The sequence below is a fragment of the Ranitomeya imitator genome, chromosome 1, assembly GCF_032444005.1.
Source record: "Ranitomeya imitator isolate aRanImi1 chromosome 1, aRanImi1.pri, whole genome shotgun sequence".
Lineage (NCBI taxonomy): Eukaryota > Metazoa > Chordata > Amphibia > Anura > Dendrobatidae > Ranitomeya > Ranitomeya imitator.
Window position 1 is genome coordinate 551235814 of NC_091282.1, and position 13568 is coordinate 551249381.

A 13568-nucleotide genomic window follows, 5' to 3' on the forward strand; every position below is an offset into this window, starting at 1 on the left:
CTGGCACGACAGGTACATCGGAGGACGACCCATTATCCCTATCGTGCTGGACGGAATTCCCCTCAACGCTTTGCTGGACACAGGTTCCCAGATTTCATCTATACCGTATATCCTTTATAAGAGGTACTGGGCTGATGCAGATATTGATAAAGGGCCCTCTGATGTTGAACTAGATATATGGGCCAGTAATGGTAAGTTGGTACCGAAACTAGGATTCAGGGAGATGACCATAAAGATTGGTAAAGTAGAACTGAAGAAACAGGGTATAATTGTTGTTGATGTTGACCGGCGGAACTGTGAACCAACTGTATTGATAGGAATGAATGTGTTAGAGAACTGCTTTTCCGAAGTCATTTCTGTCTTACAGCAAATTGCTGAAACTGCCCAATCCTGCCAGCAGAGAGTTCTCCGGAGGGAAATAAAAGTATTGATGTTAAGGCAACAGGTAGAAGTTGCAGGTGGAGAAATCGGCAGTGTGAGGGTAAGTGATCCAACGTCTATTGTAATCCCACCAAAAACAGAAATGCTGGTATGGTGTAGAGCAGCCATTGGTACTAAGGGACGAGATTATCAAGTCTTAATAGAACCAGTGTACACCGACAGCAGGCCCACTATACTCACAGCACGAGGGATAGTCGAGGTACACCGGGGACGAGTGCCGGTACGACTTTTGAACTGTGGAGAGGAAGAGGTCACTTTGCCAAGGTATGCTACAATGGCAAAGCTATATACTGTTGACAACAATGCCATCACAACCATTGAGCCCTTAGAACCAACCTGTCAGGTGGAAGGCAATGGCTCAGATGGAGAAATGGAGGATTGGTGCCAACAGCTACACGTGGGCATAAATTCAACACCTACCCATCAAAAACAAGGGGTGTATAGGCTAGTGACGGAATATGAACAAGTCTTCAGTAAACACCCATTGGACTTCGGACGGATAGAAGGGGTAGAACACACAATCCCCACAGGTGACCATCCCCCAATAAAAGAAAGATATAGACCCATACAGCCCGCTCACTATCAATGTGCAAAAGATATGCTGAGGGAAATGAAACAGGCCGGGGTAATAAGAGACAGCTGTAGCCCCTGGGCGGCCCCTCTAGTGATTGTCAAAAAAAAGGACGGAACCATGAGAATGTGCGTAGACTACCGGAAGATTAATAACATCACCCATAAAGACGCCTACCTCTTGCCTAGGATAGAAGAGTCCTTAACTGCTTTGAAATCTGCTAATTATTTTTCCACCTTAGACTTAACAAGCGGGTATTGGCAAGTCCCTGTGGCTGAGAGAGATAAGGAAAAGACGGCATTCACCACACCAATGGGTCTATGTGAATTTAATCGCATGCCGTTCGGACTCTGCAACGCATCCGGTACCTTCCAGCGGCTGATGGAATGCTGCCTCGGACACAAGAACTTCGAGACCGTCCTCCTGTACCTAGATGATGTGATCGTCTACTCAAAGACTTACGAACAACACTTAATAGACCTGGCAGAAGTGTTCGAAGCCTTATCCAGGTATGGCATGAAAGTCAAGCCATCCAAATGTCACCTTCTCAAGCCAAAGGTACAGTACCTGGGACACATCGTGAGTTCGGAGGGAGTAGCACCAGATCCCGAGAAAATAAGCGCCATAAGGTATTGGCCAAGACCTACCAGCGCAAAAGAAGTGAGACAATTCCTGGGATTGGTGGGTTACTATCGCAGATTTATAAAAGGATTTACCAAGTTGGCAGCACCCTTGCAAGACACCTTGGTAGGGCAGACGAAGAAACCTTCAAACCGAAACCCTCCTTTTCAGTGGAATGACGAAAGGGAAGACTCCTTTGAACAACTAAAGAAGGCACTAACCGGAGAAGAGGTTCTGGCATACCCAGATTACCATAAACCTTTCATCCTCTACACCGATGCCAGTAATGTGGGACTAGGAGCGGTGCTGTCACAAAAGCAAGAAGGTCGGGAGAAAGTCATCGCCTTTGCAAGTAGAAAGCTCCGGCCTACTGAAAGAAATTCAGAAAATTACAGCTCCTTCAAATTGGAACTACTGGCAGTAGTTTGGGCTGTGACGGAGCGTTTCAAACACTATCTGGCCGATGCAGAATTTATTGTCTATACTGACAACAATCCGTTGACCCACCTGGACACAGCCAAATTAGGTGCGTTAGAACAGCGATGGATAGCCCGGTTATCTAATTACAACTTCATAATCAAGTATCGAGCAGGTCGCAAGAATGGAAATGCCGATGCCCTATCCCGGATGCCACACTTGAGAGATGTAGAAGAGGAAACGGGGGAGCTTGAAGAAATTGAACTACCAGCCTTCCATCGTCACAAGGCAAAACATCATCAGTCAAGTACCTATCAGAAACAACAAGAGGTGAATTTTAATCCGTTAGCACACCATAGATGGGCTGACACCCAAGACAGCAATCCGGCTGTGAAGTTGGTGAAGGAACTGTTGACTGAGCAAAGTGCATATCCCTATGAGGATGCCCCAGAAGAGACGCATCAACTCTGGAAAGAGAGAGGCAAAATGTTCCTGTATCAAGGGAAGCTCTGTAGAAGATACACCAATCCGAAAACACATGAATTGGTTTGGCAGATTATTGTGCCTAAACAAGATGTGAAGATGGTCCTCGAAGCTTACCATAATGGTGCTGGTCACTTCGGTTGGAAAAAGTTAGAAGTACTTCTAAGAGAAAGATTTTATTGGGTCGGGATGAGAAAATCAATCGAACAGTGGTGCAGAAATTGTGGCCCGTGTAACCTCAGAAGAAACGATCAAAAGAACCAAAGAGCACCACTGCAGCCCATAATCACCAAACAACCACTTGAACTTGTAGCCATGGACCACGTGAAGTTGACACCAAGCCGGTCCGGCTATGTCTATGCCTTGACCATCGTGGACCATTATTCACGTTTCTTGGTAGTAGTACCCGTAAAAGATCTGACAGCAAAAACAGCAGCCAAAGCATTCCAAACGTACTTTTGTAGACCCCATGGATATCCGGAACAGGTTCTCACCGACCAAGGTACAGCCTTTGAATCAGAGATCTTCAGAGAATTCTGTAATATGTATGGTTGCAAAAAGATCCGGACGACGGACTATCATCCACAAACAAACGGCTTATGCGAGAAGATGAACCATATTGTAATAGACCTACTAAAGACTTTACCTGAGACAGAAAGGAATCAATGGCCAGAGAAATTGCCTGACTTGGTGGATCTGTATAATCATGTCCCGGTGAGCTCCACCAACTGCACCCCAGCTTACCTTATGCGTGCAAGACCCTGCCAATTACCAATCGATCTAGAAATGGGAATTCTGAAACCAGACGCAGAAGTTCAAGACTCCAATTGGGATATCATACGGCAAAAGCAGTATCGCCAAGTGCAAGAGAGTGTGGAAAGAAGCCTTCAGCAAACTAGAGAAAGACAAGAGCGAACTTTCAACCAGAATGCTCTAGCGACCCCATTAAGACCGGGTGACCAAGTGCTCAAGAGAAATCGTCGAACCAATAAACTGGACAATCAGTGGGAAGCCGTACCCTACACAGTTTTACCAACAAGAGTGGATAATCCTAAAATGTGTCTCATTAGCAAAAACGGAGGCTTAACATCTGTACTAGTGTCACGAGACAATCTTAAATTATGTCCGGAAGCATTGAAAGAGCCAGACGTTGTCCAGCCAGAACCAGAAGTTATTCAACCCATACAGGTTCAACCAGTAAAGGAAAAAGAAGAGGAAGTGTATCACACCTGTATAGGAGACTTTCCCAAAACCCTACTAACATACCATGGTGCAGTAGTGGTTCCCATGGTGGCCTTTTACCCAACACCGAACCCAATACCAGAAGTCCCAAGACAGGAAGAGGCTGACCCCGTACTACAGGAGGTTCCAGGCCAGGAAGAACAGATTCCTGGTCAGAGTAATCCCATTCACGGTGGACTTGCCAACTCCATAGTCGTGGAATTATCTTTAGCAGAGCGGGCAGATACTACATCCGCAGTAGACAGTAGTACACCACATGAAGAGACACCGCTATTACGTAGATCACAGCGTAGTACCCAGGGTCAATTACCGGCCAGGTATGCAGATTACCAACTATAAAGCTCATAATGTGAATTGTATATATGTTATGCCGTATATAGTTAAACAGAAAATGTAGTATAGTCATTGCTATCAGTCTGCAACGTTTAAGCCCAGTGCCTACAGAGACTTGTCTGTATGAACTTATTGCATATTCTTGAACTTTTTATCAGCCCGGAGGCACTAAATCAAAGCTCCGGAAAGACTGCTTTTTGAACTTTGCTTTTTGCTCTTTTTGAACTTTCTTTAGACTTTATATTGATAACTCCGTTGGAAAAATGGAACTAAATTCCTGGACACTAAGTACAGTGCCGTTCCTAATACCTTCAAGGATAGAACTGTATTAATGGACGCTATTTGAAGTGACTTTTTACAGAACTCTATTTTTGTTTCCTTGAGTGGTTTTTGTAACTTTTCATTTTTAAGACTCTGTACATATTAATTGTTATTTCAAAATGTTATTGTCCCACAGTCCCGGAGTACTGTTCTTAACTAAGGGGGAATGTGGCACCCCTAGGGGTATTTGCCACAAAAATAGTTACTGACAGTAAGTACAAATACTAAAATAGCAAGACTGCACTACCACCTCCGGCCAGAAGGGGGAGCTCCAGAGACTCCCCTTGATCCATTCTGGTCTGAGAGAAGAAATGGCAGTTGGGCCAAGGAGCTGATGGTGAGAGGTCATACAGTTGAATCTCTAACAGCCCTGTGACTGTTACCAGGCCTAAATCACCGGCCTGAGGAGAAGAGGGATAGAGAAAAAGGACATTGTGAGAACCGGGTAGCATTAATCACTACCCAGAACAGGCGCAAAGACGGATACCGGATCCGTGGCTGTATTCATTATATATAATACAGCAACCGGAAAAACGTGAGGTGATATCAGCTTCACTAGGGTCGGATGCAGCAACAGACACAGAGTTCAGCGGTACTCCCAGAGGGGGTAAACCGATAAAAGGACTCGGGTTGCCCGTCGAACCAGGACCCGGAGGGGACAGATTGGGCCGGCAGCCAGTTCACATACAGCAGCAGGGCCACACAGAAATTGCGCACAAAAAGAGGCGAAGACCCCGGCAGGGTCAAAGTAACTCAGAGTTCCCATACAGACTCCGGTGACAGGACTGGTTGTAAATCCTTTTATGTTAAAGTAAACTGGTTAAACGTTTCAGTGCCTCAGTCTTTCATTTGGACAATAGCCATCTATCCAGGATCAGGATCGTCACCGCTGGGAGAACCTGCTGCTGATCAAGTAAGTGCCTGTCCCCTCATGATACCCCTTACACTGTGCATTGCCTGAGGCCACAGCACCGGGTCAAGCCACCCGTGACATCCCCCTCAAGAGACAGACTCCATTGGTCCGGTGCTGGGTATCCCGGTCTCCTGGGCGTTACACCTATTTGTTTTTTTTTTAATTTGGTTTCTAAATTCTCTCTGAAAAAATCACTTTTTTTTATTTGTTTTCTAAATTCTTCCTGAAAAAATCATTTTTTTTTTTTTGGGGGGGGGGGTTTCTAAATTCTCCCTGAAAAAAATTAAAAAAAAACAGTGGGAGATTAATATTGGCCTTTCTGCTTGTGTGCCTGTCCTGACTCCTGGGTGTGCCATATCTCTCTCTCTCTCAGATAGTGGGCCATAGAAAGCCTATTTGTTTTTGTTTTTTTATTTGGTTTCTAAATTCTCTCTGAAAAAATCACTTTTTTTATTTGTTTTCTAAATTCTTCCTGAAAAAATCATTTTTTGGGGGGTTTCTAAATTCTCCCTGAAAAAATAAAAAAAAATCAGTGAGAGATTAATATTGCCCTTTCTGCTTGTGTGCCACTCCCGACTCCTGGGTGTGCCATCTCTCTCTCTCAAATAGTGGGCCATAGAAAGCCTATTTTTTTTTAATTTGGTTTCTAAATTCTCCCTGAAATAATCATTTCTTTTTATTTGGTTTCTAAATTCTCCCTGAAAAAAAAAAAACAGTGGGAGATTAATATTGGCCTTTCTGCTTGTGTGCCTGTCCTGACTCCTGGTTGTGCCATATCTCTCTCTCAGATAGTGGGCCATAGAAAGCCTATTTGTTTTGTTTTTTATTTGGTTTCTAAATTCTCTCTGAAAAAATCACTTTTTTTTATTTGTTTTCTAAATTCTTCCTGAAAAAATCATTTTTTTGGGGGGGGTTTCTAAATTCTCCCTGAAAAAATAAAAAAAAAACAGTGGGAGATTAATATTGGCCTTTCTGCTTGTGTGCCTGTCCTGACTCCTGGGTGTGCCATCTCTCTCTCAAATAGTGGGCCATAGAAAGCCTATTTTTTTTTATTTGGTTTCTAAATTCTCCCTGAAATAATCATTTTTTTTAATTTGGTTTCTAAATTCTCCCTGAAAAAATCATTTTTTTTAATTTGGTTTCTAAATTCTCCCTGAAAAAAAAAACAGTGGGAGATTAATATTGGCCTTTCTGCTTGTGTGCCTGTCCTGACTCCTGGGTGTGCCATCTCTCTCTCAGATAGTGGGCCATAGAAAGCCTATTTTTTTTTTATTTGGTTTCTAAATTCTCCCTGAAATAATCATTTTTTTTTATTTGGTTTCTAAATTCTCCCTGAAAAAAATCATTTTTTTTTAATTTGGTTTCTAAATTCTCCCTGAAAAAAAAAAAACAGTGGGAGATTAATATTGGCCTTTCTGCTTGTGTGCCTGTCCTGACTCCTGGTTGTGCCATATCTCTCTCTCAGATAGTGGGCCATAGAAAGCCTATTTGTTTTGTTTTTTATTTGGTTTCTAAATTCTCTCTGAAAAAATCACTTTTTTTTATTTGTTTTCTAAATTCTTCCTGAAAAAATCATTTTTTTTGGGGGGGTTTCTAAATTCTCCCTGAAAAAATAAAAAAAAAACAGTGGGAGATTAATATTGGCCTTTCTGCTTGTGTGCCTGTCCTGACTCCTGGGTGTGCCATCTCTCTCTCTCAAATAGTGGGCCATAGAAAGCCTATTTTTTTTTATTTGGTTTCTAAATTCTCCCTGAAATAATCATTTTTTTTAATTTGGTTTCTAAATTCTCCCTGAAAAAATCATTTTTTTTAATTTGGTTTCTAAATTTTCCCTGAAAAAAAAAACAGTGGGAGATTAATATTGGCCTTTCTGCTTGTGTGCCTGTCCTGACTCCTGGGTGTGCCATCTCTCTCAAATAGTGGGCCATAGAAAGCCTATTTGTTTTTTGTTTTTTTATTTGGTTTCTAAATTCTCTCTGAAAAAATCACTTTTTTTATTTGTTTTCTAAATTCTTCCTGAAAAAAATCATTTTTTTTTGGGGGGGGGGTTCTAAATTCTCCCTGAAAAAATAAAAAAAAAACAGTGGGAGATTAATATTGGCCTTTCTGCTTGTGTGCCTGTCCTGACTCCTGGGTGTGCCATCTCTCTCTCAGATAGTGGGCCATAGAAAGCCTATTTTTTTTTTATTTGGTTTCTAAATTCTCCCTGAAATAATCATTTTTTTTTATTTGGTTTCTAAATTCTCCCTGAAAAAATCATTTTTTTTTATTTGGTTTCTAAATTCTCCCTGAAAAAAAAAAAACAGTGGGAGATTAATATTGGCCTTTCTGCTTGTGTGCCTGTCCTGACTCCTGGGTGTGCCATCTCTCTCAGATAGTGGGCCATAGAAAGCCTATTTGTTTTTTGTTTTTTATTTGGTTTCTAAATTCTCTCTGAAAAAAATCACCTTTTTTTATTTGTTTTCTAAATTCTTCCTGAAAAAATCATTTTTTGGGGGGGGTTTCTAAATTCTCCCTGAAAAAATAAAAAAAACAGTGGGAGATTAATATTGGCCTTTCTGCTTGTGTGCCTATCCTGACTCCTGGGTGTGCCATCTCTCTCTCTCAGAGAGTGGGCCATAGAAAGCCTATTTGTTTTGTTTTTTATTTGGTTTCTAAATTCTCTCTGAAAAAAATCACTTTTTTTATTTGTTTTCTAAATTCTTCCTGAAAAAATCATTTTTTTGGGGGGGGTTTCTAAATTCTCCCTGAAAAAATTAAAAAAAATCAGTGGGAGATTAATATTGCCCTTTCTGCTTGTGTGCCACTCCTGACTCCTGGGTGTGCCATCTCTCTCTCTCAAATAGTGGGCCATAGAAAGCCTTTTTTTTTTTTTGGTTTCTAAATTCTCCCTGAAATAATCATTTTTTTTTTATTTGGTTTCTAAATTCTCCCTGAAAAAATCATTTTTTTTATTTGGTTTCTAAATTCTCCCTGAAAAAAAAAAAAAAAAAAATCAGTGGGAGATTAATATTGCCCTTTCTGCTTGTGTGCCAGTCTTGACTCCTGGGTGTGCCATCTCTCTCTCTCTCAAATAGTGGGCCATAGAAAGCCTATTTTTTTTTATTGGGTTTCTAAATTCTCCCTGAAAAAATAAAAAAAAAAAGTGGGAGATCAATATTGACATTTGTGCTTGAGTGATAGCCCTGCGTGTGTGGCATCTCTCTCATTTGGTGCCACCGAAAACAGAGTGTGTAACATTGTGCCTGATTTTCCTTGCGGTCTCACCCACCTGTAAAGGGATATCTAAATCATACTGAAGTTATAGCTCACCGTGTAAGTTGTTTTACAGCAACAAATACCGTTACTTTGGTTAAGTTTTTAAAACAATGAGGAAGTCTGGTGGAAGAGGTCGTGGCCGTGGGCGTTCATTGTCAGCTGGTAATGATGGTAGTGGTAGTGGAGCATCAGGTGGTCGTGGGATAAAAAATATTGCACCTAAGTCTGGAGCTGTGGACCCGGGTTCGTCGTCTGGCTACAGAAGGCCTCGAACGCTCCCTTTTCTGGGAGTAGGAAAACCGCTTTTAAAGCCGGAGCAGCAAGAGCAAGTTTTGGCTTACCTTGCTGACTCAGCCTCTAGCTCTTTTGCCTCCTCTTTTGAAACTGGTAAATGTAAAAGCAGCGCATCGTTAGTGGATGTTCACGGTCAGGAAAAAGTCGCTTCCTTGTCCTCTTCAGCAAAAACAACAACAGAGAAGGATGCAGCAGGTGACACAACAGGTTACTCCATGGAGCTCTTTACACATACCATCCCTGGCTTAGAAAGTGAAGCAGTTAACAGGCCATGCCCATTACAAGTTGAATCTGACATGGAGTGCACTGATGCACAGCCACAGCTAGACTACTATGCTGGTCCTTTGACTCAGACCACAACATTGCACTCGCAGGGTACTGATCCAGAATCAGACCCTGATGAGACTACGTTGCCCCGTCACGAACGCTCTACCACCGACTTACACGGTGACACAGACGAAGTTGCGCACGAGCTAGAGGAGGAGGTTATAGATGACCCAGTTGTTGACCCCGATTGGCAGCCATTGGGGGAACAGGGTGCAGGCGGCAGCAGTTCTGAAGCGGAGGAGGAGGGGCCGCAGCAGGCATCAACATCGCAACAGGTTCCATCTGCCGGGCCCGTATCTGGCCCAAAACGCGTGGCAAAGCCAAAACCTGTTGGAGGACAGCGTGGCCATCCGGTTAAAGCTCAGTCTGCAATGCCTGAAAAGGGATCCGAGGCTCGAAAGAGTGCAGTCTGGCATTTTTTTAAACAACATCCAATTGATCAGCGCAAAGTCATCTGTCAAAAATGTTCAACTACCTTAAGCAGAGGTCAGAATCTGAAAAGTCTTAATACAAGTTGCATGCATAGACATTTAACCACCATGCATTTGCAAGCCTGGACTAACTACCAAACGTCCCTTAAGATTGTAGCACCCTCGGCCAATGAAGCTAGTCAGCAACGCTACATCCCTTCTGGCAGTGTAAGGCCTGTTATGAACAGGTGATTCAGAACCACCATGGACCTGGTGGTTACGAGCACAGAAAATGACCTGATAGTTGCTAATCACATAGGACGAGCTCTGAGACGTGGGAACTCTGCTGACCGCAATCCCTAATCCTATCATACCACACTAAAGGTAGCCGTGGAGCGCTCCTGACCAGACCTAGGCGCCTCGGGCACAGCCTGAGAAACTAGCTAGCCCTGAAGATAGAAAAATAAGCCTACCTTGCCTCAGAGAAATTCCCCAAAGGAAAAGGCAGCCCCCCACATATAATGACTGTGAGTTAAGATGAAAATACAAACACAGAGATGAAATAGATTTTAGCAAAGTGAGGCCCGACTTACTGAATAGACCGAGGATAGGAAAGATAGCTTTGCGGTCAGCACAAAAACCTACAAACAACCACGCAGAGGGGGCAAAAAGACCCTCCGCACCGACTAACGGTATGGAGGTGCTCCCTCTGCGTCTCAGAGCTTCCAGCAAGCAAGAAAAACCAATATAGCAAGCTGGACAGAAAAAATAGCAAACAAAAGTAACACAAGCAGAACTTAGCTTATGCAGGGCAGACAGGCCACAAGAACGATCCAGGAGAAAGCAAGACCAATACTGGAACATTGACTGGAGGCCAGGAACAAAGAACTAGGTGGAGTTAAATAGAGCAGCACCTAACCTCGTCACCTGAGGAAGGAAACTGAGAAGCCGCAGCCCCACTCACATCCACCAGAGGAAGCTCATAGACAGAACCAGCCGAAGTACCACTCATGACCACAGGAGGGAGCTTGACCACAGAATTCACAACAAAGGCCACCATTTTCCGCACCACCTGCAGTATCTGTGCAGGTTTCTTTGCCAGGCCAAAGCAGTCAGGGTCAGGGAATCACCAATTTCGTAGTAGGAAACACTGCATCTAGGGCACCGGCGGCAACAATACCATCTCCCACCGTCTCTCAGTCTGCCATGTCCACCGGCACCCCCGCTAGTTCCACGATCTCCAGCTCTCCAGTCCAGCTCACCCTACATGAGACTATGGTTAGAAAAAGGAAGTACTTAGCCTCGCATCCGCGTACACAGGGTTTGAACGCCCACATAGCTAGACTAATCTCGTTAGAGATGATGCCCTACCGGTTAGTTGAAAGTGAAGCTTTCAAAGCCCTGATGGACTACGCTGTACCACGCTACGAGCTACCCAGTCGACACTTCTTTTCCAGAAAAGCCATCCCAGCCCTACACCAGCATGTTAAAGAGCGCATCGTCCATGCACTCAGGCAATCTGTGAGCACAAAGTTGCACCTGACAACAGATGCATGGACCAGTAGGCATGGCCAGGGACATTACGTGTCCTTCACGGCACACTGGGTGAATGTGGTGGATGCAGGGTCCACAGGGGACAGCAATTTTGGGACAGTTCTGCCTAGCCCACGGTCTAGGAAACAGTTGGCTGTAGCCGTTCGCACCCCCTCCTCCTCCTCCTCATCCTCCTGCAGAAGCGAGAGCTCGTCCACAGACCGCAGTCGCACAACCACTCCATCCGCAGCTGCCACTGTTGCACACCAGGTGTCCCATTATGGGGCAGCTACTGGCAAGCGTCAGCAGGCTGTATTGGCTATGAAGTGTTTGGGCGACAACAGACACACCGCGGAAGTTCTGTCCGAGTTCTTGCAGAAAGAAACACAGTCGTGGCTGGGCACTGTAGATCTTGAGGCAGGCAAGGTAGTGAGTGATAACGGAAGGAATTTCATGGCTGCCATCTCCCTTTCCCAACTGAAACACATTCCTTGCCTGGCTCACACCTTAAACCTGGTGGTGCAGTGCTTCCTGAAAAGTTATCCGGGGTTATCTGACCTGCTCCTGAAAATGCGTGGACTTTGCTCACATATCCGCCGTTCGCCCGTACACTCCAGCCGTATGCAGACCTATCAGCGGTCTTTGAACCTTCCCCAGCATCGCCTAATCATAGACGTTGCAACAAGGTGGAACTCAACACTGCACATGCTTCAGAGACTGTGCGAACAGAGGCGGGCTGTTATGTATTTGTGGGAGCATACACATACACGGGCAGGCAGTTGGATGGCAGACATGGAGTTGTCAGGTGTGCAGTGGTCGAAGATACAAGACATGTGTCAAGTCCTTCAGTGTTTTGAGGAATGCACACGGCTGGTTAGTGCAGACAACGCCATAATAAGCATGAGCATCCCCCTAATGTGTCTGCTGATGCAAAGTTTGACGCACATAAAGGATCAGGCGTCTACAGCAGAGGAAGAGGAAAGCCTTGATGACAGTCAGCCATTGTCTGGTCAGGGCAGTGTACAGGATGAGGTAGCGGGCGAAGAGGAGGAGGAGGACGAGGAGGATGATGGGGATGATTATATTTTTAATGAGGAAGCTTTTCCGGGGCCACTGGAAATTGGTGGTGTGGCAAGGCCGGGTTCTGGTTTTTTGAGGGACACAAGTGACATAGATTTGCCTGAAACTGCCCCTCAACCAAGCACAACCGCAGATTTGACAACTGGAACTTTGGCCCACATGGCGGATTATGCCTTACGTATCCTCAAAAGGGACACACGCATTACTAAAATGATGAACAATGACGATTACTGGTTGGCCTGCCTCCTTGATCCTCGCTATAAAGGCAAATTGCAAAATATTATGCCACATGAGAACTTGGAACTAATATTAGCAACCAAACAATCAACTCTTGTTGACCGTTTGCTTCAGGCATTCCCAGCACACAGCGCCCGTGATCGTTCTCACACGAGCTGCAGGGGGCAGCAGACCAGAGGTGTTAGAGGGGCAGAAATCAGAAGTGGCGTTGGACAGAGGGGTTTTCTGACCAGGTTGTGGAGTGATTTTGCTATGACTGCAGACAGGACAGGTACTGCAGCATAAATTCAAAGTGACAGGAGACAACATTTGTCCAGTATGGTTACTAACTATTTTTCATCCCTTATCGACGTTCTCCCTCAACCGTCATTCCCATTTGATTACTGGGCATCCAAATTAGACACCTGGCCAGAAATGGCAGAATATGCATTGCAGGAGCTTGCTTGCCTGGCAGCTAGTGTCCTATCAGAAAGAGTATTCAGTGCTGCAGGTTCAATATTAACCGAAAAAAGGACTCGTCTGGCTACCCAAAATGTTGATGATCTAACCTTCATTAAAATGAACCACAACTGGATTTTGAATTCTTTTGAGAGTGCTGTTTGTCTGAAGAGGTGGGTGTGCCCGCTTTTGGTCTACGGCACTGCCACTGGGTCCCTCATAGTACAATAAAGTGTCTCTGGCGGTGGTGGTGCGCACCCAACGTCAGACACACTGTTGTAACATGAGGGGCCCTGGGCATGTACCGCCGGCCACAAGAGAGTTCCCCCACCCCCAGCTCAAACATTGCTCTACCACTTGCACAATTATCTCTCACAGTTCCACCTATGTTTAGTCTATGCGCTGACGTCCGTAAATTCCTGCCACTGACAATACCATTGTGTTGACATGTATGATGGTACTTAACATAGTCAGGGGCAGTATCCTATATTTACCCAAGTAAATACTTTGTGCCAAATTACTAGGTCTGAAACTACGCAGAGGAGCCCACCCCTGTACCTAATGATTGCACCCTTTTGGTTTTTGTTTTTCTTGTAATGCGAGACATTAACATGTATTTATTTTTTGGGACTACTAACTGGCAGACACT